This window comes from Capra hircus, chromosome 28, assembly GCF_001704415.2.
Source record: "Capra hircus breed San Clemente chromosome 28, ASM170441v1, whole genome shotgun sequence".
Lineage (NCBI taxonomy): Eukaryota > Metazoa > Chordata > Mammalia > Artiodactyla > Bovidae > Capra > Capra hircus.
Genome location: NC_030835.1, coordinates 6457094 through 6479767, shown reverse-complemented (window position 1 = coordinate 6479767; position 22674 = coordinate 6457094).

Here is a 22674-nt window from a genome sequence, read left to right as displayed (position 1 = left end):
ATCTGTCCAGAGCTGGGACGGTGGGCTTGGGGCATCTCCACGCTGAGCTGGGTCGGCCGGAGGTGCGAGGGACTGTCAGCTCCTGGTGGGGAACGACCAGAGCCCCGCCTGACACCATCAGCTCAGAAGCCCTGAGTCCACCCACACCCGTGCATCTCACTCATGGGCTGGGTTTAGGGAGCCTCGGTCACCTTTAGGCGCCACACCTGGGATTATATAAAGCCCAACTTAGAAGCCACAAAGTTTGTGTCCCAACAGTGACCATTCTAAGATCCATTGATTCCGGGGTTTATTTAAGCTCTCTTTAACAGAAATATAAATTAGGAGATTGGGATCGACATATACACACTATTGATACGAGGCATAAAACAGGTAACTAGTGAGAACCCACTGTTTAGCACAGGGACCCCTACTCAGCACTCTCCTATGATCTAAATGGGAAGAAAAAAAAAAAAACGGGGAATATATGTACACATATAGCCGATTCACCTTGCTGTGCGTTAGGAACTAACGCAACATTGGGAAGCAACTATACTCCACTAAAAAGTTTTTTAAAAATAAATATAAGTACAGTGGAATAACGTGCCCCCATCTCGCCCCATCTTCTTTCTGGGAAAGATGACTCTGCCTGTTGACAAACGGACTTGAATTAAAGTTACAAATAAGTAGCAAGTTGTTCCTGAGGTAAAGGAATAGATCATCTCTGGCCTCCTCCCCAGTATCCCCCATTGGAACAAGTTTCCTGAGGAGAGGAGGACTTCTTACCTGATTAATTAGCAAAAAAAAGAAAAAGAAATTACTTATGGCCTAAACTATGTCTATATTTTCTCTTAAAAGTAAAGGGCTTTTGCAAGTTTTCCACATGGGTAAATTTGACAGCTAGGTAGTTGGCCTAATTTATTTACATCTTTCCCCTTGCCACAAAATTGAAAGGATTTCTGCTGTTTAGAAATCCTTTCAATTTTATTCCTAATATCCCTGTTAGAGATAGTTCTAGTTTGGTTTTTTCAAATACAAGCTCACTCTCCCACTGTCTCCTGAATTGTTTTTCCCATCTCAGTAAATATCATTAATATCTGTCCTGTCAAAAGCTTAAATGAAGAGGAAAGGGGGGAGTGTGAGGATGGTCGAGCCGTGTGCCGGGTGATAGGCAGAAGTCCTTACCTCAAAAGCAAGGGTGATGCAGTGCCTAGTTTCTGCCACAGGGTGGCAGTGCTAACTCGATGATCAATTAATTCAACCTGGGCCTTCAGCCCTGATGTCTCCTGAAGAACCAGGAGGTGTCTCACAAGGCCACTTGGGTGAATCATAGATTTCTGCAGGATCCCAGACAAGCTTTCTTTTCCGCTCTTGTTATAGAAGCAGGATGCCTACTTGCTTTCCCCGCCAAGTAATGTTATGACTCCACATCTCCCCTTGAAGGGCACGGAATTGCGCGCCCACTGTGCACGGGGCTCCCAGAGGGCCCTAGCCAGCTCCCCTTCTCTCTGCCTACAGAACAGTCATTGGCAGTGCAGCCAGATGCCAACCCCTCAGGCCTTCCCTTGCATGGGATGAGGTCAGGAGGTCTGGCCTGGCTTCTGCCTCTAAACTGTGAGAAGTTGGGGTGGTGCCTGACTTTTTCTTACTTGGAGTGCTTATCTAGAAAGCAGAGGTGATATACCTTATGCCGATATTACACGTGGAAACACACTGGAAACTACAGTCATTACAAGGGCTGCGCACAGGGAGGCAGCTCAAGCCCCAGCCGAGGCGCCGTAGGCGGCACTGGGTGATGGGAAAGCGCGCTGGAAAAGCCCCGGGTGAAGGCCACAACCATGCTCCTTAAGCCTTCCCTGTCCTCTTGGTTGAGGCAACTTGCCGCTCGCCTCTTAGTACTGCTCCCTGCCGGGGACCTAAAGGAAATCAGTTCTGAATATTCACTGGAAGGACTGATGCTGAAGTTGAAACTCCAGTACTTTGGCCACCTGATGCGAAGAACAGACTCATTGGAAAAGGCCCTGATGCTGGGAAAGATTGAAGGCGGGAGGAGAAGGGGATGACAGAGGGTGAGTGGTTGGATAGCATCACCGACTTGATGGGCACGAGTTGGAGCAAGCTCCAGGAGTTGGCGAAATCCTGGCCTGCTGCAGCCCATGGGGCCGCAAAGAGTCAGACATGACTGAGTGACCGAACTGAACTGGACTGGCCGGGACACTGCGCATCTGTTCCCTCCCCCCGCTCCCTGCAGCTGCTGCCGCAGTGGCCTCCACTGTCCCCCGGCGAGGCCTCCTCCATCCAGCTGCCCTTCCTTTTGCAGCGGTCAAGACCCCTGCAAGTGATTCTCTGTGTAGGTGAGAGACAGCATGGCAGCTTAGAAGGTGTGGGTATGAGAAAGACCTTGCATGAACCCAGGACGGGCCTTTTTTCAATGTGTGACTGAGTGTGAGCAAGCTTCTTATCTCTGACTTTGTTCCACTCCCACCAAAATGACCTTGCTGGGGTGGCATATTTTAAACCATGTAGTATGTAGTGGGTGTTTAATAAATATTACAGTCCCACCTTATCAACGACTCCCTGATTTTTCCTATCACTTTTTATTTAGTTCCCGCACCACATCCTTAAAAACATATCCTCAAGCTCATTGGCACCTTTGAACCATCTTGAGACCTGGCAATTCAAAGCGGTCCCTGGACCAGAAACATCTGAATGCTTGTAAGAAATGCGGGTTCCCATACCCCACCCCAGACCTCCCGAATCCAGATACGCTTTTGAAAGAACCCCCAGGACCTCTGTGTGCATCTTGAAGCTTGGGAAGCACCGTGGAGCTTTACAGACGGTGATGTCTGGCTTCCTCCCGTGGAGACTCTGATGTAATTGGTCTGAAGGGCTGGCTGGGCTTGAGGCTTTTAAAAGCTCCCAGATGATTCTGTTGTGCAGTCAGGATTAAGAACCATTGATTAGGGGTGGGGGTGGGGGTGGGGGTTATGGACACTAATTTTATGAAGAGTGATTTAGCTGAGATTTACTCTGAGTCAGCTCTGAGGCCATTCTTTGCTGTTCTACATGAATACATTATATATATGCACACACACATATATGTATATACACACACATATATGTATCTCCACACACACATATGCATATACTTTTCTCTCTAGAAGTCTATTTCTTTGTTACTCACCCCCATCTTACCCTATGGCTTGCTCTCATCTTTCATCTTGCATTAATTCCCCAAATCCCAAAGATCATGAACCCAGCAGCAGTGTTTCAGCCTAAGTAAGGCTTTTCGTTTTATCACCATGATATCATTTACAAGAGAACAGGGTCAGGTCTTGTAATCGATTTTGAGACACTCATAAAGAGGTTAAACCCACTGCTTAAGGCTATATAGTACGTGGGGAAGCCTGGCTTCTGAGTCCCAGTCCAAAGATTCTGGGCTATCAGAGCTGGCAGTCCAGATGCCAGCTGGGAGAGAGCTGGGCTTCTCAAGCCATAACGTGCACATGAACCATTGTTAAGGGCACATTCTGATTCAGTAAGTCTGAGGTGGGGCTAAGATTCTACGTTTCTAACAAACTCCCGAGTGAGGCCGATGCTGTTGAAGCTGTGGTGTATTTGCCCAGGGCGGCACACTATGATCCCTAGTCCTGATGCCTGGCTTTCCTTTCCCAGTAGCTGAGTGGGCTGTTCGTTCAACCTCCCTCACCTGCCAGGCAGTCCATACCAAAGTTTCAAAGTGGGTCATCCGGCTGTGGACATCGCTGATCGCCATGCTGTACCTCAACCCACCGCTGGGTGACGCTCTGGGAACACCTCCCTACAGGATTTCACGTTGAGCAACTCTGGTGTTGGTTCAACAAATATTTATTTAACCTAATTATATCAAGATACCATTTAAACAAGACAGTCAAGGTCCTCATGAGCAGTTTACATTCCAAGACAATAAACAAGTGTATAAAATAGATCATTATGAACTGTGCTAAGCAAGGAGACAAGAGACAAAGTGACTAGGAGAGGTGGTGGGGAAAGACAGCACCGAGGTGGTGATGTCTGAGCTGAGATTTAGAGGATGAGAATAAGGCAGGCAGGTGGAGAGCGGGCCGGGGAAAGCAGTCCAGGCGGAGGGAACAACGAGTGGGAATGGGCTTGCCTGTTCATGGAACATGAAAGTTCATGATGCTGGAGCAGATGAAGTCAGGAGAAGCAAGAGGGGACTCAGGGGCCACGCTCAGCAGGGCTGCGGATGGGGAAGAAGGGGGGGCTAGGTTATTTTAAGAGCAAATGAAAGCCTTTGAAAGGTTTTAATCAGGGAAATAACAAGATCTGATTTCTACTTCCAACTGATCGAGCTGACTGCTGTGTAGAGGCTGCCGTGGAGGGGCCGACGGAGGGGTAGGGAAGTAAGATAGGATTGTTACAGTAGCTCAGGCTGCAGGCACTCTTGCCTTGACATGGAATGGTGATGGTGGTGGGGTGGGGCTGGTGAGAAGTAAACACACACAGCACATAGTTTTGGAAGCAGATGGGACAGGACTTGCTAGTAGTTTGAATAGGTTTATCAGTTTGGATGCTTTTGATTTCAGGAAACAGAAAACACAATGTTAGTCAACTGTCTTCAGAATATAAGGGCAATTTAGAGACTCACACAAATAGAAAGTGTGATAAAGAGAGGCTTCAAGCAATTAGATTAGAGCTCTAACCTTATTTTTCTATCAATTTCAGTCTCTCCACAGCTCTTCATGTGTTGGTTTATTCTTAGGCTGACTTCATACGTAGTTGCAAGAGGCCTTCAAGAGCAAGATGCATGCATGCTTGCAAGATGGCTCCATTTGCTTGGAGGAGGAACAAGCATAATCTGTGACAACGTGAAACAAGAGTCTTGATCTTGGGATTGACTGACCCGTATTTAAACCAATCCTTATTGCCAAAAGCATGGATCTGATAGGTGGCTGAATACTCCTGCTAAACCTCCATTGCCAGCAGACTGATTCACTTTGATAAAGTTACTGGAAAGAATCACCATGTGAAATGGAATTAAATTACCTTAGTTGGCTTGGACGATGATGGTAAAGGTGTGGTCTGTCCTTCTCAAATGATGCAGGTGCTACATAGTAGGGGAGAACAGCATGGATATTGAGGAGAAGATTGCAATTTCCATTGTGGGAACTATATGAGATTTGAAGGCATGGGAGAACATAAGGATGACTCCCAGGTATTTTGGAGGTGTGATAGCTAAGGTGGGGGAAGATACACAGGCTTGGAGGGGAATAAATACAGACGCCTCTTAGAGGCTCAGGTATCTGAGTCCAGTGAGCATTTGGAAGCATGAGTAGGAGCTAAAGGGAGTTGTTCTGGGTGGAGAAACCCACATCACATGCCATCCTCTAGGTGGGGAATGGAGTGACCAACTCCCAGTCTTGGCACAGTCTCTCTTGACAGCCCAGGAATCAGCACGAGGACAGGAGTGCCCTAGGCTTCTGATGAGGGATTTAGGGCCAGGGATTCTCCAGCGAAAGCCATCAGTATTAGTATTCTGCTACTAGGGGAATAAGTGGAGGGCCTTAGTGAATATGTGGATTGGGAAATCGAGAATTAAAAACCTCTTTTGGGACTGCCCTGGTGGTTCAGTGGTTAGACTCTGTATTTCCACTACAGGGGACTAAGATCCCACATACTGCATGATGTGGCCAGAAAAATCGCAAACATACAAAAAAAAAAAACCAAACCCAAATCTCTTTTTCAAGTCTTTTCTTTCTGTGATTCTTAGAACAAACGAAAGAGGAAAGCAGGAAGGAGATTTGGAGCCCCCTTTTTTGTGAAAAACTGAGATTCACACAGGTTAACTGATGACACCAGAGCCTGCACGAACCCCATCCTCTTGATTCTAAATTAAGCCTCCAAACCCCGCAGATCCAAGTACCAGGTAAACTATTCTTGGAGAATATGTCCATGACTCAAGACAGCACGTGCTCAGATGTTTTTTTTTCAGTGGTGACTTACAGGGTGGTAACAGGTAAGGTGGAAAGAACCCTGGGCTCCCAGTCAAAACAACACCAACCTTGGAATTCCAGCTTTGCTGCTCCCTTCCTATCTGACCTTGGGTGGGTCACTGAATTTTCCTGGTCTATATTTTCATCTAATAAAGGATATGGATTTTATAACTTGTTTTCAAAGTTAAAAAAAATGAAAGTATTTGTTTGTTTGTTTTTGGAGAAAAGCCATACCAGGATGTAAATAAATCAGGGAGATCCCAGCTAACTTGTCCCTGTCCTCTTCTCTGAGAACCAGCATCCCGGAAGGTCTGATGACCCTCTTTTTGCATTCTAGGAGTCTGTGTGCTTCCCTTTCTAGGGAAGTCCTGGGGCTGCCCACCCGCCCCAGCTTTAAAGCCTCCTGCGCCCAGGAAGGTGCCTCCCAGCCCCTGTCTTCACGCCTGGCAGCCCCACGAGGCAGCAGGTCCTCTCTGTCCTTAGCTCTGTCAGGGCACGAGCCCCACAGATGGAGTGCCTTGGTTGTTCTGCCTGCCTGGGTTTCAAAGAAAGCCTTTGTAGAAGCTCAGACATCAGAGAGCTAAAGACACTATAATTCATCAGTTGCTGTTGGCAGGTACATTTGCCCAATCCTTGCTTAAGTTAAACAGGAAATGATTAAAGAGCTCCCTGGAGTTAGAAAAGGCAAGAAGAATAAACACTCATAATTATGAGCAGCATTGCCTGACACCGTGCCATGCGTCATCTCATGTAATCCTCTGAACCATACTATGATCATAATATTATGATCTCAGGTATTACTATCCACATCGCATATATGAGAAAACTGAGGCTCTGAATGATCATAAAAACTGCCTTAGGACACTGTTAATAAGTGACACAGTTGGGAGAGAAACTGCCAGAACAATCTAGATACAAATAGTTTTTCTAAGATTCTCTGGAATTAAGGAATAAAGCCAGAGAATCACAAGAAAACACACAAACGTATCCTCAGTGGTTACCTTCTTGGGACTTCCCTGATGATCCAGTGGTGAAGACTTCCAATGCAGAGAGTGCTGGTCCATCCCTGATGGGGAAGCTAACATCCTGCATGTCACATGGAACAGCCAAAAAAAAAAAAAAAAAAAAAATGGTCATCTTCTTTGGAATTCAGTCACTCGTTCCCTTAATAACAGCTTGCTATTTACCAAGCTCCTGACTTCATTCTGGAGGTGGAGATAAGGAGATGAATAAGACATAATCCTTTCCTTCTAGGAGTTCATAATCTAGCGGGAAAATAAAGTCAAACATTATTATTTGTTACAAGTGCTTTAGGTGAAGTTGATTAAAAATGCTATGGGGTGTCAGCAGGAAGGATGGAACAATATATTTCACCATGTAGCTCAGTTTTAAAGCATGTACATTAAAAGAGCTACAGGATCTCAGAGGAAAGTTAAAAGGTACCGGGAGATCCAGGAAGGCTTCCCTGAGGAGGTGAAATAAGTTCTTTCCTATTCCCTCTCAAGTCTCTGAAATATAGTTGGCTTGCAATCATGTTCAAAGCAATGCCTCACTAGAGCACTGAGGTCCCGATTCATGCTGATGGTCCTTCCTACTGCCTTCCTTTCCTCTGTAAAGGCTTTCCATCCCATTGAGAAAATTTTCCAAACTCTAGTTGGTCATCCCTTCTTTAGTGGAAATTTCTTCTACATCCGAATATATTTTTTGTAACCTTTTAAAAATCATTATTTAATAGACTTTTTTTTTTTGGCCACAGCACGTGGCATGAAGGATCTTCCCTACCAGTGATGAAACCTGGGCCCCCGACCGTGGAAGTGCAGTGTTAACCACTGGGCTGCCAGGGAGGTCCTTTAATAGATGTCTTGCATGAGAATTTTCACATCTTCCCCATGTTTAAGGCTGGGCCAGGGTGGGGAGAGTCAGTCCATGGGGATGTAAAGGAAGAGGTGTGCTAGGGGCTGAGGGTCAGGGCGCATGGGGCATTATCCTGTGACTTGTAGCATGGTTTTGCAACACACTATGCTTACACCAGAGTCACATGCTATGAAAGCAATGCTGATAAGGAAACCATGGCCCAATGCCAGGATCCATTGGGTTGTGTTATTGATCAGAATGGGTTCAGAACAACAAATAGTGGTGGAAGCCTCCAAGGGGTACCATGGAAGGAGCATAGATTTGGAGATGGGCTGGGAGGAGCAAAGTCCTAACTCTAGGTCCTGGAGGAAGGAGCATTCATCTTTAGAACTGGAATTGCCCTCTCGCCATGCCCCTCCCTGCCCTTCACCACTCTCTGGATCTTAATATCATTGAGATTTGAGAAAGTCATACTATTTTAACTGGGGTGTTTTTGAGATGTGAAAGGAGCTCTAAGGCCATTAGGGTTGAAATAACAAATGGAAAGAAAGAAATCCTGTAAGCTGAGGCAGGACGCACTGATCAGACCACACAGGTCTGTTTACAGATTTTGGATTTCACACTAATTGGAAAGCATAGAGGGGGGTTAAGCATAAGTCAATATGATACAATTTATAGTTTGACATTCTGCCACAAGGAAGAGTTTGTGTTAGGAAGAGTGGGTGCAGGGGACCAGTTAAAGGCTATTTATGGACATCCAGGGAAAAAATGGTGGAAACTTGGATTGTAATGAGAGCAGGGCAAGTGGAGGAAAGAACTGGAGGGTGGATGGGTTTCCAGGGGAAGATTACACGTTTGACCTGAGATTGTTGTGGTGAGATGTCTATGTGAGGCCAAGTGGAGATGAAGAGAGGGTGATTAAATATAAGGATTTGGAAATCAGAGATGTCAGGATAGGGAAGCAGATGTGTAAAACTTTGCCTACAGAGCTGACAACTTGAGCTGTAGTCCAAATGAGATTTCCCAGGAAACGATTACGCATGGAGAAGAGGAAAGAGCCTCAGCTGAGCCTTCAGGAACTCCAAGATATTTATGGCCTGATGGAGGAGGAAGAGTCTTGAAAGGAGACAGAGTGAATATCCAGAGTATCAGGGAAAAAAGAACCTGGAGTGGGAGCGTCCAGAAGTAGAGGGAAGGGAGTGTGTCAAAAAGGAATGTGTGAAGTCAAGTAAGGATGGGAAAACGTATGTTGGATTTCGTGACATGGCAGCAATCGTTGATCTGGTTAAAAACTGTCCCAGTGAAGGGAAAATGGAAGCCAGACTGGAAATATAGGAGATTATTTCAGGAATTTTGACTGTGAGGTAAAAAGAAGAGAAATAAGGTAATGTGGAGGAGAGAGGGAGCTCTGTGAACTCTTGTTTAAGAAGATTGAGATTTGGAAATTCCCTGGTAGTCCAGTGGTTAAGAATCTGCCATTCAATGTAGGAGACACAGGTTGGATCCCTGGTAGGGGAATTAAGATCCCACTTGTAGAGCAACTAAGCCTGCACTCTGCAAGCACCGAGCCTGTGTGCCCCTCAGAAGATCCTGCATGATGCAATGAAGATCTGAAACAGCCAAATAAATAAAATAAATATTTTTTAAAAATAAGGATGAGACTTGAACAAGCTTAAATGTGGAGGGAGACCTGGATGTGTTTGTGGGTGTAGTGACTGGCAATATTTATAAGGAAACTCCCATTGGATGACTTCAATTTTCTTAGTGAAAGAGGAAATCTGCTATTAGCAAGGGAGGAAGTAAGAACGTCAAAAGATTGGGGAAAATGATAAGAATGAAGAAGATTTAAAATAAATGTTGAATTTTACCAAAGAGGATTACAAATAAGCACATGAAAAGATGTTTATCATCATCAGGCATTAGGGAAATGCAAATTAAAGCCAGGAGAAGTGACAAAAAAAACACCCCAAAACCCATGAGAGAATTCTTGTCTCCAGGAAATTGGAATAGACATACGATTTCTTGTTCTTCTTGCCAAGTATAACTAAAAACCCCAGACATCATGTATAAAACAAACAAAAGAAATCAGCAAAAAGATGGAGAGAAGGAAGACTGCTCGGAGACCTCAAGACCAAGAAATGACACAGCCATAAGTTCCCTGGGTTTTCTTTCTTTCCATTTTTAAATATGGCAGAAACGAGGGTGCCTGACTGGGTCTTGTGTGTGTGTGTGTGACTGCTCTGGGTCTTTGTTGCGGCGCGGCTTTCCTCTAGTTGCTGTGAGCAGGGGCCAGTCTCTAGTCTCAGCACACACGCTTCTCATTTTGAAGGAAGGGAAGCCCTCCCTGGGTTTTCTTTTTGCCCCCTGTATCACAGATTTGAAGCTGAAGAAGCTAGCAGCCTAGTCATTACAACTAGTGAAGAAAAAAATAGAGCCCCAGTGAAACCCTGCTCTCTCTAGCCAAGTCAACAGGAAAGGTAAAACCTGGCAAGACAGAAAACATTTAGAAAATAAAGACCCCAATTTAATTAAATACCATGGAAAATTATATTTAAACACATTATGTGTTCACATTATGTGAAATGATAAAAATTTCACAACTTAAATTTTACCAATTCCTTAAAAAGTGCAAACTACCACAACGTATTCGGTATGAAACAGATCATTTAAATAGCCCTGTAACTGTGAAGGAAATTGAATTTATAGCTTAAAAATTCCTATTAAAAAAATCTCCAGACCCAGAGGATGCTACCAAATGTTTAAAGAAGAATTAACACCAATTGTATGCAATCCCTGTTATAATAAAAGGGAAGGCTTCTCAATTCATTTTATGAAGCTGTCATCACTACCCTGATATCATATTACCCAGACAAAGATAGGACAAGGAAACTACAGACTAATCAGTTCGGTTCAATTCAGTTGCTAAGTCGTGTCCGACTCTTTGCAACCCCATGGACTGCAGCACGCCAGGTCTCCCTGTCCGTCACCAACTCCTTCCTAGAGCTTACTCAAACTCATGTCCGTTGAGTCAGTGATGCCATCCAACCATCTCATCCTCTGTTGTCCCCTTCTCCTTCTGCCTTCAATCTTTCCCAGCATCAAGGTCTTTTCAAAAGAGTCAGTTCTTCCCATCAGGTGGCCAAAGTGTTTGACTTCCTTTAGGATGGACTGGTTGGATCTCCTTGCTGTCCAAGGGACTCTCAAGAGTCTTCTCCAACAGTTCAAAAGCATCAGTTCTTTGGGGCTCAGCTTTCTTTACAGTCCAACTCTCACATCCATACATGACTACTGGAAAAACCATAGCTTTGACTAGATGGACCTTTGTTGGCAAAGTAATGTCTCTGCTTTTGAATATGCTGTCTAGGTTGGTCATAACTTTTCTTTCAAGGAGTAAACGTCTTTTTAATTTTGTGGCTGCAGTCAGCATCTGCAGTGATTTTGGCGTCCCCCAAAATAAAGTCTCTCACTGTTTCCACCATTTCCCTATCTATTTGCCATGAAGTAGTGGGACCAGATGCCACGATCTTAGTTTTCTGAATGTTGAGCTTTAAGCCAACTTTTTCACTCTCCACTTTTACTTTCATCAAGAGGTTCTTTAGTTCTTCTTTGTTTTCTGCCATAAGGGTGGTGTCATCTGCATATCTGAGGTTATTGATATGTCTTCCGGCAATCTTGATTCCAGCTTGTGATTCTTCCAGTCCAGCGTTTCTCATGATGTACTCTGCATATAAGTTAAATAAGCAGGGTGACAATATACAGCCTTGATGTTCTCCTTTCCCAATTTGGAACCAGTCTGTTGTTCCATGTCCAGTTCTAACTGTTGGTTCCTGACCTGCACACAGATTTCTCAAGAGGTAGGTGAGAGGTCTGATATTCCCATGTCTTGAATTTTCCCACAATTGGTTGTGATCCACATAGTCAAAGGCTTTGGCATAGTCAATAAAGCAGAAGTAGATGTTTTTCTGGAACTCTCTTGCTTTTTCAGTGATCCAGATGATGCTGGCAATTTGATCTCTGGTTCCTCTGCCTTTTCTAAATCCAGCTTGAACATCTGGAAGTTCATGTTTCATGTACTGTTGAAGCCTGGCTTGGAGAATTTTGAGCATTACTTTATTAGCATGTGAGATGAGTGCAGTTGTGCAGTAGTTTGAACATTCTTCGGCATTGCCTTTCTTTGTGATTGGAATGAAAACTGACCTTTTCCAGTCCTGTGACCACTGTTGTATTTTCCAAATTTGTTGGCATATTGACTGCAGCACTTGTACAGCAACGTCTTTTAGGATTTGAAATAGCTCAACTGGAATTCCATCACCTCCACTAGCTTTGTTTGTAGTGATGCTTTCTAAGGCCCACTTGACTTCACATTCCAGGATGTCTGGCTCTAGGTGAGTGATTATACCATCAATATTATCTACGTCTTGAAGATCTTTTTTGTATAGTTCTTCTGTGTAGTCTTGCCACCTCTGCTTAATATCTTCTGCTTCTGTTAGGTTCCATCATTTCTGTTCTTTATTGTGCCCATCTTTGCATGAAATGTTCCCTTATCTCTAATTTTCTTGAATAGATCTCTAGTCTTTCCTATCCTATTGTTTTCTTCTATTTCTTTGCACTGATCATGGAGGAAGCCTTTCTTATCTCTCCTTGCTACTCTTTGGAACTCTGCATTCAAATGGGTTTATCTTTCCTTTTCTCCTTTGCTTTTCGCTTCTCTTCTTTTCACAGCTATTTGTAAGGCCTCCTCAGATAGCCATTTTGCTTTTTTGCATTTCTTTTACTTGGGGATGGTCTTGATCCCTGTCTCTTGTACAATGTCATTCTTCAGGCACTCTATCAGATCTAATCCCTTTAATCTATTTCTCACTTCCACTGTATAATTGTAAGGGATTTGATTTAGGTCATACCTGAATTGTCTAGTGGTTTTCCCCACTTTCTTCAATTTAAGTCTGAATTTGGCAATAAAGAGTTCATGATCTGGGCCACAGTCAGCTCCCGGTCTTGTTTTTGCTGACTGTATAGAGCTTCTCCATCTTTGGCTGCAAACAATATACTCAATATGATTGGAGATCAGTGGAGAAATAACTCTAGGAAGATTGAAGAGACAGAGCCAAAGCAAAAACAACACCCAGTTGTGGATGTGACTGGTGATAGAAGCAAAGTCTGATGCTGTAAAGGGCAATATTGCATAGGAACCTGGAATGTTAGGTCCATGAATCAAGGCAAATTGGAAATGGTCAAACAGGAGATGGTGAGAGTGAATGCCAACATTTTAGGAATCAGTGAACTAAAATGGACTGGAATGGGTGAATTTAACTCAGATGACCATTATATCTACTACTATGGGCAGGAATCCCTCAGAAGAAATGGGGTAGCCATCGTAGTCAACAAGAGTCCATAACGCAGTACTTGGATGCAGTCTCAAAAAGACAGAAAGATCTCTGTTTGTTTCCAAGGAAAACCATTCAATAACACAGTAATCCAAGTCTATGCCCTGACCAGTAATCCTGAAGAAGCTGAAGTTGAACGGTTCTGTGAAGACCTACATGACCTTCTAGAACTAACACGCAAAAAAGATGTCTTTTTGGTTATAGGGGACTGGAATGCAAAAGTAGGAAGTCCAGAGATACCTGGAGTAACAGGCAAATTTGGCCTTGGAGTACAGAGCGAAGCAGGGCAAAGGCTAATAGAGTTTTGCCAAGACAATGCACTGGTCATAGCAAACACCCTCCTCCAATAACACAAGACTCTACACATGGACATCACCAGATGGTCCATACAGATAAATACACTTCGTGAACATAAGACAAAAGCACTTAACAGAATATCAGCAAATAGAAATCAACAACACTTAAAAACAATTCTACCTAAAAACATGATCAAGAAGAGTTTATTCCCAGAGACATAAGCCTGGTTCAATATGGGAAAATCTATCAATGTTATTGTGGACCAAGAATGTCATCTGCCATTTCTGTAAACAAAGAATGCTGACTGCTATTCCATAAACAGCAAATGCTGCCTACCATCAAGCCATCAGCCGCTGCAGCTGCGACCTCCCTGCAGTGCACCCTGAGGGGAATTCAGGATGGAAAAAAACAGGATACCGGCCCTCAACAGCTAAGATGCATGTTTAAGGAGTAATTTCAATGTGGCTCAAGCTCTTGTATCTTCCCATACATAGAAAAAGCATTAAAATCATCAACTTGAGATGTCTGGGTTTTTTTGTGATTAGCAGTAATTTTATGACCTTCAACTACATACTGTTGTTGTTTTTCATGACAAACTCCTATCTATTCTGGCTTCTCTCTTACCTCTTAGGAGCAGTTCCTCAGAGCTATCTGAAAGGCCTTCTCTCAGGCGTTGGTCCTCAGTAGGGTCCCTGAATGAAACATAACTCAGAAGCTTTAGGTTGAGCATTTTTCTTCAGTTGAAATAATCCAGCAAATTAACAGACTAAAGAATAAAAAATCACATGATCATACCAATAGATGCAGAAAAAGCATTTGATAAAGTTCAACACCCATTCATAATAAAAATTCTCAGAAAAATAGAATAAAGTTCTTTAGGCCAGACAAATACGGTTTCTTAATTTGGTAAGAACATCTACAAAAACTTACAATTAACATTCTACTGAAAGTGAAAACCTGAATACTTTCTCCCTAAGATCAGGAGCAAAGCAAGGATGTCCACTTTCACATATTGTATTCAATATGATGCTAAAGCTTCTAGCCCTTAAAGTCAACGCAAGGAAAGGAAATAGATGGCGTAAAGATTGAAAAAGAAGAAATAAAACTACCTCTATTTGCAGAGGAAAAGATTGTCAATGCAGAAAATACCAACAAATATATAAACAAACGCCTGGAACTAAAAAGTGAGTTCAACAAGGTCACAAAATAAAAGAAAAACATATAAAATCAATTATAGTTTATCTACTAGCAACTGACATGTGGAACTGAAACTAAAATACAGTACCATTTATAATTATTCAAAGACAATGGAATACTTAGTGGTGAATCTAACAAGACATATATAGGACTTGTTGATTTTTTTAAACATGCACAAGAGAGTTGCGAGTTAAGTTTTATTTGGGGCGAAGTGAGGACTGCAGCAGAAACAGCAGTTCAAATAGCTCTGTGAAACTGCTCTGAGGAGGCATAAAGGGGGGAGCTAGAGTATACAGGAACTTAGCAACAAAGGGCAGGTGGTCAGGAACATCAAAAGATTACTCTTACAGAAAACCAGATATCCTAAGTTAAGGGATTTAGTGTCTTTCCATGTATTTGTTCTTTAGCTGCTGTGTTCAACTCTTTTGTGACCCTGTGGACTGTAGCCCACCAGGCTCCTAGGCAAGAATACTGGAGTGGGTTGCCATGCCCTCTTCCAAGGGATCTTCCCAACCCAGGGACTGAACCTATGTCTCTACAGTTTTACAGTCAAAGGACAAATGGGGAGGGGGAGAAGACCTTCTTTGTCTTTCTCGAGTAGACTTCATGCCTCCATCATCATCAGTGCTTCTTGCAGGTTGGCCAGGGCAGTTTTTTATCCCTACATGGTCAAGCTAGGTCCACAAATTATTGCTTTTTTTTAATGTGTTCAGAGAGCATGTCCTAGGGATCGCTAACTCGCTGAGCTCCCTGGGCAGGATGTGGGTCTTATGCCACAACTGTTTTGTTGTTTAGGGGCGTGCCTCACACTTCTGTTGCATGGTTTTGTTGCTAAGCAAGCCAGCTTGGTTTTGTGGTTAAGCAAACCTGACTTCTTGAGTGATCATTAATTTACAGGAGTATGCCATATTTTTTTCTACTTACAGCCCCCTAGTGGGATTTGCTTGGAGAAGGCAATGGCACCCCACTCCAGTACTCTTGCCTGGAAAATCCCATGGACAGAGGAGCCTGGTAGGCTGCAGTCCATGAGGTCGCTAAGCGTCTGACACGACTTCACTTTCACTTTTCACTTTCCTGCATTGGAGAAGGAAATGGCAACCCACTCCAGTGTTCTTGCCTGGAGAACCCCAGGGACAGGCGAGCCTGGTGGGCTGCCGTCTATAGGGTCGCACAGAGTCGGACATGACTGAAGTGGCTTAGCAGCAGCAGCAGCAGCAGTGGCATTAGCTATATAATTACCTCGTTTGTCCCTTCACTGTATCCCTATCAAAACAACCAATTATGCCTCTCTCTATGATATTGCATCCAGCCCCACCCCTCACTTCCATCCCTGGGGTAATTAGAATGTATTCATCCTGTGCCTTGTGGAAGTCCAGATACCACTGTCTAAGTGAAGTCGCTCAGTCGTGTCCGACTCTTTGCGACCCCGTGGACTGTAGCCTACCAGGCTCTTCCCTCCATGGGATTCTCCAGGCAAGAATACTGGAGTGGGTTGCCGTTTCCTTCTCCAGGGGATCGTCCCAACCCAGGGATCAAACCTGGGTCTCCCACATTGCAGGCAGACGCTTTAACCTCTGAGCCACCAGGGAAGCCCCTACCACTGTCTAAAGTAGTTCTTTAATCTGCCTTTCTAGTGATCCCATCACAAATGGCTCAATTGAGCCTAGCACGCCCTGTGCTCGGTGTGATTTTCTACACAGTACACTCATTATGGGTGGATAAGACAAATGATCTGATTAATAAAGAAAGCTACAATCAAAGCATTTTGTCCGAGACCCTGTAACCCCCATTAGAAGGAAAATACATTTTCTGTTTGAGAAACCTTGGATTTAAGTCTTCCATTTGGAGGTTGGAGAGTATAAAGAACGGACACTGTTGCAACAAATTCATCCAAATCTTTGTACAAGGTAAAGATTTACTACCAGCCTACTGTTTGGAGCTCTTCATATTAAACTTTTGAGTGGAAAGCAGTCTGGAGTGTCAAGGTGACAGCATCTTCCAGCCTCAGAACTCCTGTGTGCCCTTTATATTATCAAGGAATCAAATGTTAATAATCATACACCGTTTGTGATAGAAACTACTTTCACCCCTCTTGGCTTCATTACACACTGCTCTGAAAATGTTTCAAATTCTTCCAAAGACAACTGCCCGGGGAGTAGTCACAGAACATTCTCCTTCAACCTGCTTATTAACCCAGCAAGCAACAGCTTCGGAATTATGCACCTGTGATCAGGCCAAATGTGGTAGGAACATTATTTACCCCTGTCTCCTCAGAGACAAAAAAAAAAAAAAAAACAAATAAACAAACAAACTCTGCATTGCACATCAGCCTCATTTTTTTTTCTTGCTCTCTGCCCAGAGACCCAGCTCCACCCCTTAAAAGGCTGTTTATTCAATCAGAGAGACACACATAGTTGGCTTGTGCAAACCAGGCATAAAAGACACAAGAGCAATTTGTTCTGGTTAATAAGCTGGGAACAGACATTTAGAGGTCAACTGTGTGGTGGACGCAGAAGGGTGTCTTGTTGGCGGGTGTCTAATGTCATGGCAGACACTGTTAATTGTTTACCTACCCAATAGCCACCCCCTACCCGCCTTCTTTATTGACTAGAAAAGAACTGTTTGCTCCAGGTATCAGGCAGGTGGCCCTGAGGTTTAGGAAAGAATGATTTGCTACCAGCCCTGACAGATGAACAAATGAGGATTTCTCTCTACAAATGCTGGGAGGCAGCGTCGCGGTCCGCATGTGACTGTCACCTCCTGGTCTCGCGCTTGTGTGTTTGTCTCCTGCACTGAACAGGGCTGATGTGTCAACCACAGGCTGTTGTGGAAATGGCAGGGAACGCTGGCTAGCAGAGCTGAGGGCCCCCAGGAATAAGACGTCTCTTAAAACGAAACAAAACCTGAATCAGCCGAGGCCCTCTGGTCTGATGAGAGCTGCCTTTGGACCCGCATAACCTTTTTAGCCAGGAGGAAGAAAAGAGTAGATACTCTTACAATGTATATACTCTGTGTTATCACTGGACTAGGCGCTTTATAAAAATTATTTTAGTTGATTCTTCCTGCACCGTGTGTGGGCAGATATGTCGGCATTATTCTGATGAAGGACCCGAGGCACAGAGAATTTAAGCAACTTGCTGGAGGTCACCAATGAACTAATTGGCAGTGGGGAAGGAAATTCATTCCCGGTCTGTCTCAGTCCAGAGCTCCAGCTCCTTATACTCTGGATGTTGCTATTTCCAAAAAAGTCAAAAACCACAGTGGACCCTTGACTAATCTAAGAAGAAATAAAGATCATTTGGATTAGATCATAAATATTGTGGATTCTTTACTATTATAGTGCTCTGCTTGAAGTCAGGAGATACTGTTCTTTCCATACCCACATCTTCAGCCTTCAAGGAAGCACCTCTAGGTGCCAAAAAAAAAAGAGCCTGAAAATAGCTTTTTTGGGGGAAAAAATGAGACCATTCCTGAAAACTTGGACTGGCAATGCCCTGGAAAGTGACTTAAGCCAGAGAGCACCAATGCTTGACTGCAACCTAAGGATTTCAGGTGTGTGGTTATGTGCCAGTGGGCAGAAGGGGCTTCACACACCAGGACTTGAAGCCCATCTTGAAACCATTCCTGAGGTGTGGTCAGTTCAGCAAACAGCACACTTTGGTATAAACCTTTTATAGTATGATAATAGCCTGGTGGTTAAGTGCCAATTCAGGGTGTTTGCATACTCATTGTTTCCACTAGCTGCATAATCTGGGGTGCATTTATTTAACCCGTAAGCCTTAGCTTTTCCTTCTGTAAAATGGGGATAATAGGGTTGCTTATATGCAATTATGTACGTCACATGCTTGAGTTATGGAAAGTATTCACTCATCTTTACGTATCTTTATAATCATCATTACTGTGCAGTGATGCAGGTCACTGAAGGAAGAGGCAGAGTTTCAACAATAAAAGGGAGATGGTCCTTACTGTGTCTCCATATTCCTTGAAAGAGAGCTGGAAAGACAGGATGGACTTGGCCTCCCTGCTGCCCTAGGCCCTCCCTGTTGGATTGTCATTCCTTTGCAGATGCAGCCACACCCATCTCCTGAACACTCCCAACCAGGACAGGAGGATGTCATGGCCTTAACCCAGCAGCTGTATCACAGTTGAACCTCTTGCCAGATTTCCAGTGAATCCCAGGCCACCGCTTCTCCTATCCTTGTCCATCTGACCTGGCTTCTGACTGGTTTTCTTTGCTGAACACTTGTCTGGGACTGTGTCCCCAACATGGATCTCATGGTCCCCTGCCCACAGGTTGGGGGAAGAGGCTCCTGCACGCTAAGATGACAGCTGAGCTCAGTCCCTTGTGAGTGCCGAGTGTCAGAAGAATGACGGCTCTCTGTTTAATGGAGCAGCTGCCACTCTGACTCCCTCACCCGATGAGCACATGTCATGCCCCTGTGGATCACCAGCTGCTTCGCAGAAAGGTTCTCCAGTCCTGTGATGACCTAATCTGGCTTCCTTATCGTCCCCAAAATATGATACCGCCGAGGTCCCTGTGGGTCTTGCAGATATACTGACAAAGGACATTTTATACACAAGACAAGCTGCTTATAATTAAACAGGCTTGCTTTTCAGTTCCTGGGCCCTACTTCACGACAGATGGCAGCCAGCCATCTGGCTTAGCCACATAGACGAAAGGGATTCAGAGGCTTCCCCACTCATTAGAGCTGCCGCCTTCGATTCTAGACAACATCCCTTAGTGGATCTACTAAAACCCAGTCTCTCTGCTTCACCTGCTTGGTGTACCCCAGGCAAGCCCACAGGCTGATCTTGATTTCAATTTCTGTTACTGATTGTTATTGATGGGAAATAGTAACCACATGAGAAACTGAGAATGCTCAAACTACCGCACAGTTGCACTCACCTCACACGCTAGTAAAGTAATACTCAAAATTCTCCAAGCCAGGCTTCAGCAGTATGTGAACTATGAACTTCCAGATGTTCAAGCTGGATTTAGAAAAGGCAGAGAGGAACCAGAGATCAAACTGCCAACATCATCTGGATCACTGAAAAAGCAAGAGAGTTCCAGAAAAACATCTACTTCTGCTTTATTGACTATGCCAAAGCCTTTGACTGTGTGGATGACAACAAACTGGAAAATTCTTCAAGACATGGGAATACAAGACCACCTGACCTGCCTCCTGGGAAATCTGTATTCAGGTCAGGAAGCAACAGTTAGAACTGGCCATGGAATAACAGACTGGTTCCAAATAAGGAAAGGAGAACATCAAGGCTGTATATTGTCACCCTGCTTATTTAACGTATGTTCAGAGTACATCATGAGAAATGTTGGCCTGGATGAAGCAGAAGCTGAAATCAAAATTGCTGGGAGATATATCAATAACCTCAGATATGCAGATGACATCACACTTATGGCAGAAAACAAAGAAGAACTAAAGAGTCTCTTGATGAAAGTGAAAGAGGAGAGTGAAAAAGTTGACTTAAGATTCAGCATTCAGAAAACTAAGATCATGGCATCCGGTCCCATCACTTCATGCCAAATAGAGGGGGAAACAGTGGAAACAGTGAGAGACTTTATATTTGGGGGCTCCAAAATCACTGCAGATGGTGACTGCAGCCATGAAATGAAAAGATGCTTCCTCCTTGGAAGAAAAGTTATGACCAACCTAGACAGCATATTCAAAAGCAGAGACATTACTTTGCCAACAAAGGTCCATCTAGTCAAGGCTATGGTTTTTCCAGTGGTCATGTATGGATGTGAGAGTTGGACTATAAAGAAAGCTGAGCACTGAAGAATTTATGCTTTTGAACTGTGGTGTTGGAGAAGACTCTTGAGAGTCCCTTGGACTGCAAGGAGATCCAACCAGTCCATTCTAAAGGAGATCAGTCCTGGGTGTTCATTGGAAGGACTGATGCTAAAGCTGAAACTCCAATACTTTGGCCACCTCATGCAAAGAGTTGGCTCATTGCAAAAGACTCTGATGCTGGGAAAGATTGAAGGCGGGAGGAGAAGGGGATGACAGAGGATGAGATGGTTGGATGGCATCACTGACTCAATGGACATGAGTTTGAGTGAACTCCGGGAGTTGGTGATGGACAGGGAGGCCTGGCGTGCTGCAGTTCCTGAGGTAGCAAAGACCCAGACACGACTGAGCAACTGAAGTAAACTGAACTGAACTAACAAACTGAGCTTGACTCTGGAATATTATAGAATCCACATTTATAATAAATGGTCTTGGGCTTGGGTCTGTATCATTAAAGGAAATGATTCATGGATGCTTGTTAAAAAACAGCAAGACAGAGTTTATTTAAGACTATTGCAACAGAGGAGAGACTGAACTCAACTGTGAATATAAATGGAGATAGGAGGGGATTTATAACCAGGGCAGGATGAAGGAGACACTAGGAGGAACTTGATGAGGTAGCAAGAGTTGGGAAGAAGAGGAATTTGATTGGCTCTTGATAAAAGTGGAGCGAAAGGAGTTTGATTGGAAATCAAAGGGTGATTGGGGACAATTCTTCATAAACTGGCTTAGAAGGATTGTTTGGTGAAACTAGACTTAGCAGGCCAAGGATGCACTCTAGTCAAGAAGATCAAGGAGGGAGTCTTTGTCAGTATCAGTCAGAATCCCTAGAGAAACAGAACCAACAGGATATATGTATATGGAGAGGGGATGTGGGATGAGAAGGAGGGAGAGCAAGAAGGAAAAAAAAGAGAGATTTATTTTAAGGCATTGACTCATGTAATTATGGAGACTGGCCAGTTGAAATCCATAAAGCAGGCCAGCCAGCTGGAAAACCCAGGCTGAATTTCTGTGTTACAGTCTTGAGGCAGAATGTCTTCTCTGGGAAACCTCAGTTATTTACTCTTAAGGCCTTTCATGGATAGGTTGAAAACCACCCACATTATGGAGGGTAATCTGTTTGTTTATTTCTGATTTTTTTTTTTTTTTTACGGTACCACTCAGCATGTGGGATTTTAGTTCCCAGGACAGGGATCAAATGTGCACACCCTACTTTGGAAGTGCCGAGTCTTAACCAGTGGACGTCTAGGGAAGTCTCCGCTTCATCCCTGCTTTATTTTTGTAATCTGCCTTTTTTTCCCAAGTCAATTGATTGTACCTGTCAATCATTATCTATAAGTCACATTTGTAGCAACATCTAGACTAATATTTGCCTGGAAGACTGGCACCCTCTTTGAACCACCTTGACATAAAATCACAGGGTTCAAGGAAAGTACAGTATGTGGAAAGCCAGTGGGCATGTCCAGTCCCCTTTGACATCTGAGGGGTGCTCACCAGCCTCCTGATCCCAGTTTTAGAGAAGATGATACAGAGGACCCCTCTACAATGGTCCTCTTTATAGCCCAGAGATTAAAACGAGGTAGAAAATGCTTGTGCCTTTACACAAGTGGACATCTTTTGTTCAGGCACCCACTGTTCTGGGAACATCTGTCTCCCTCGGCAAAGATGTTTTGAGCTGTTTCCTACAGATGCACTGCCAAGGAAAGGGCAAAAATAGTCACTTGAACCTAAAAGCAAGGCCTCAGTCCCGGAGACATTGAGGTTTGGCAAAAATGCTAAGAACGCTGATACAGGCACCACAGTGTTATTTAGAGGTAAGAGCAAGGAAGGATTAGGCCATAGACCTAATGCTCAGGGAAGATGGAAATGAAAAATCTCACTTCTCATAAATGCTATTGTCTCCTGACTCAAAAATGAGCTTCTAGACTGGGCAGGGTGGGAAAAAGCACACAGTTAAAAATGGCTGCCGTCCTCCCCAAATAGGAAATTGGCATGGAGCGTCTTATTGGTCTGCTGGGTCTCCATAACAATAATCCGCAGAGTGAAAGCTCAGCTGCTCAGGACCAAGTTCCCGTGGCCGGTGGCTGCTGCTGCTTCACTAGGCACCCCAGTTCCACCAGGACGGGCTTGACCTTATTTCGCGGGGAGTTCCTCTAGTCAAAG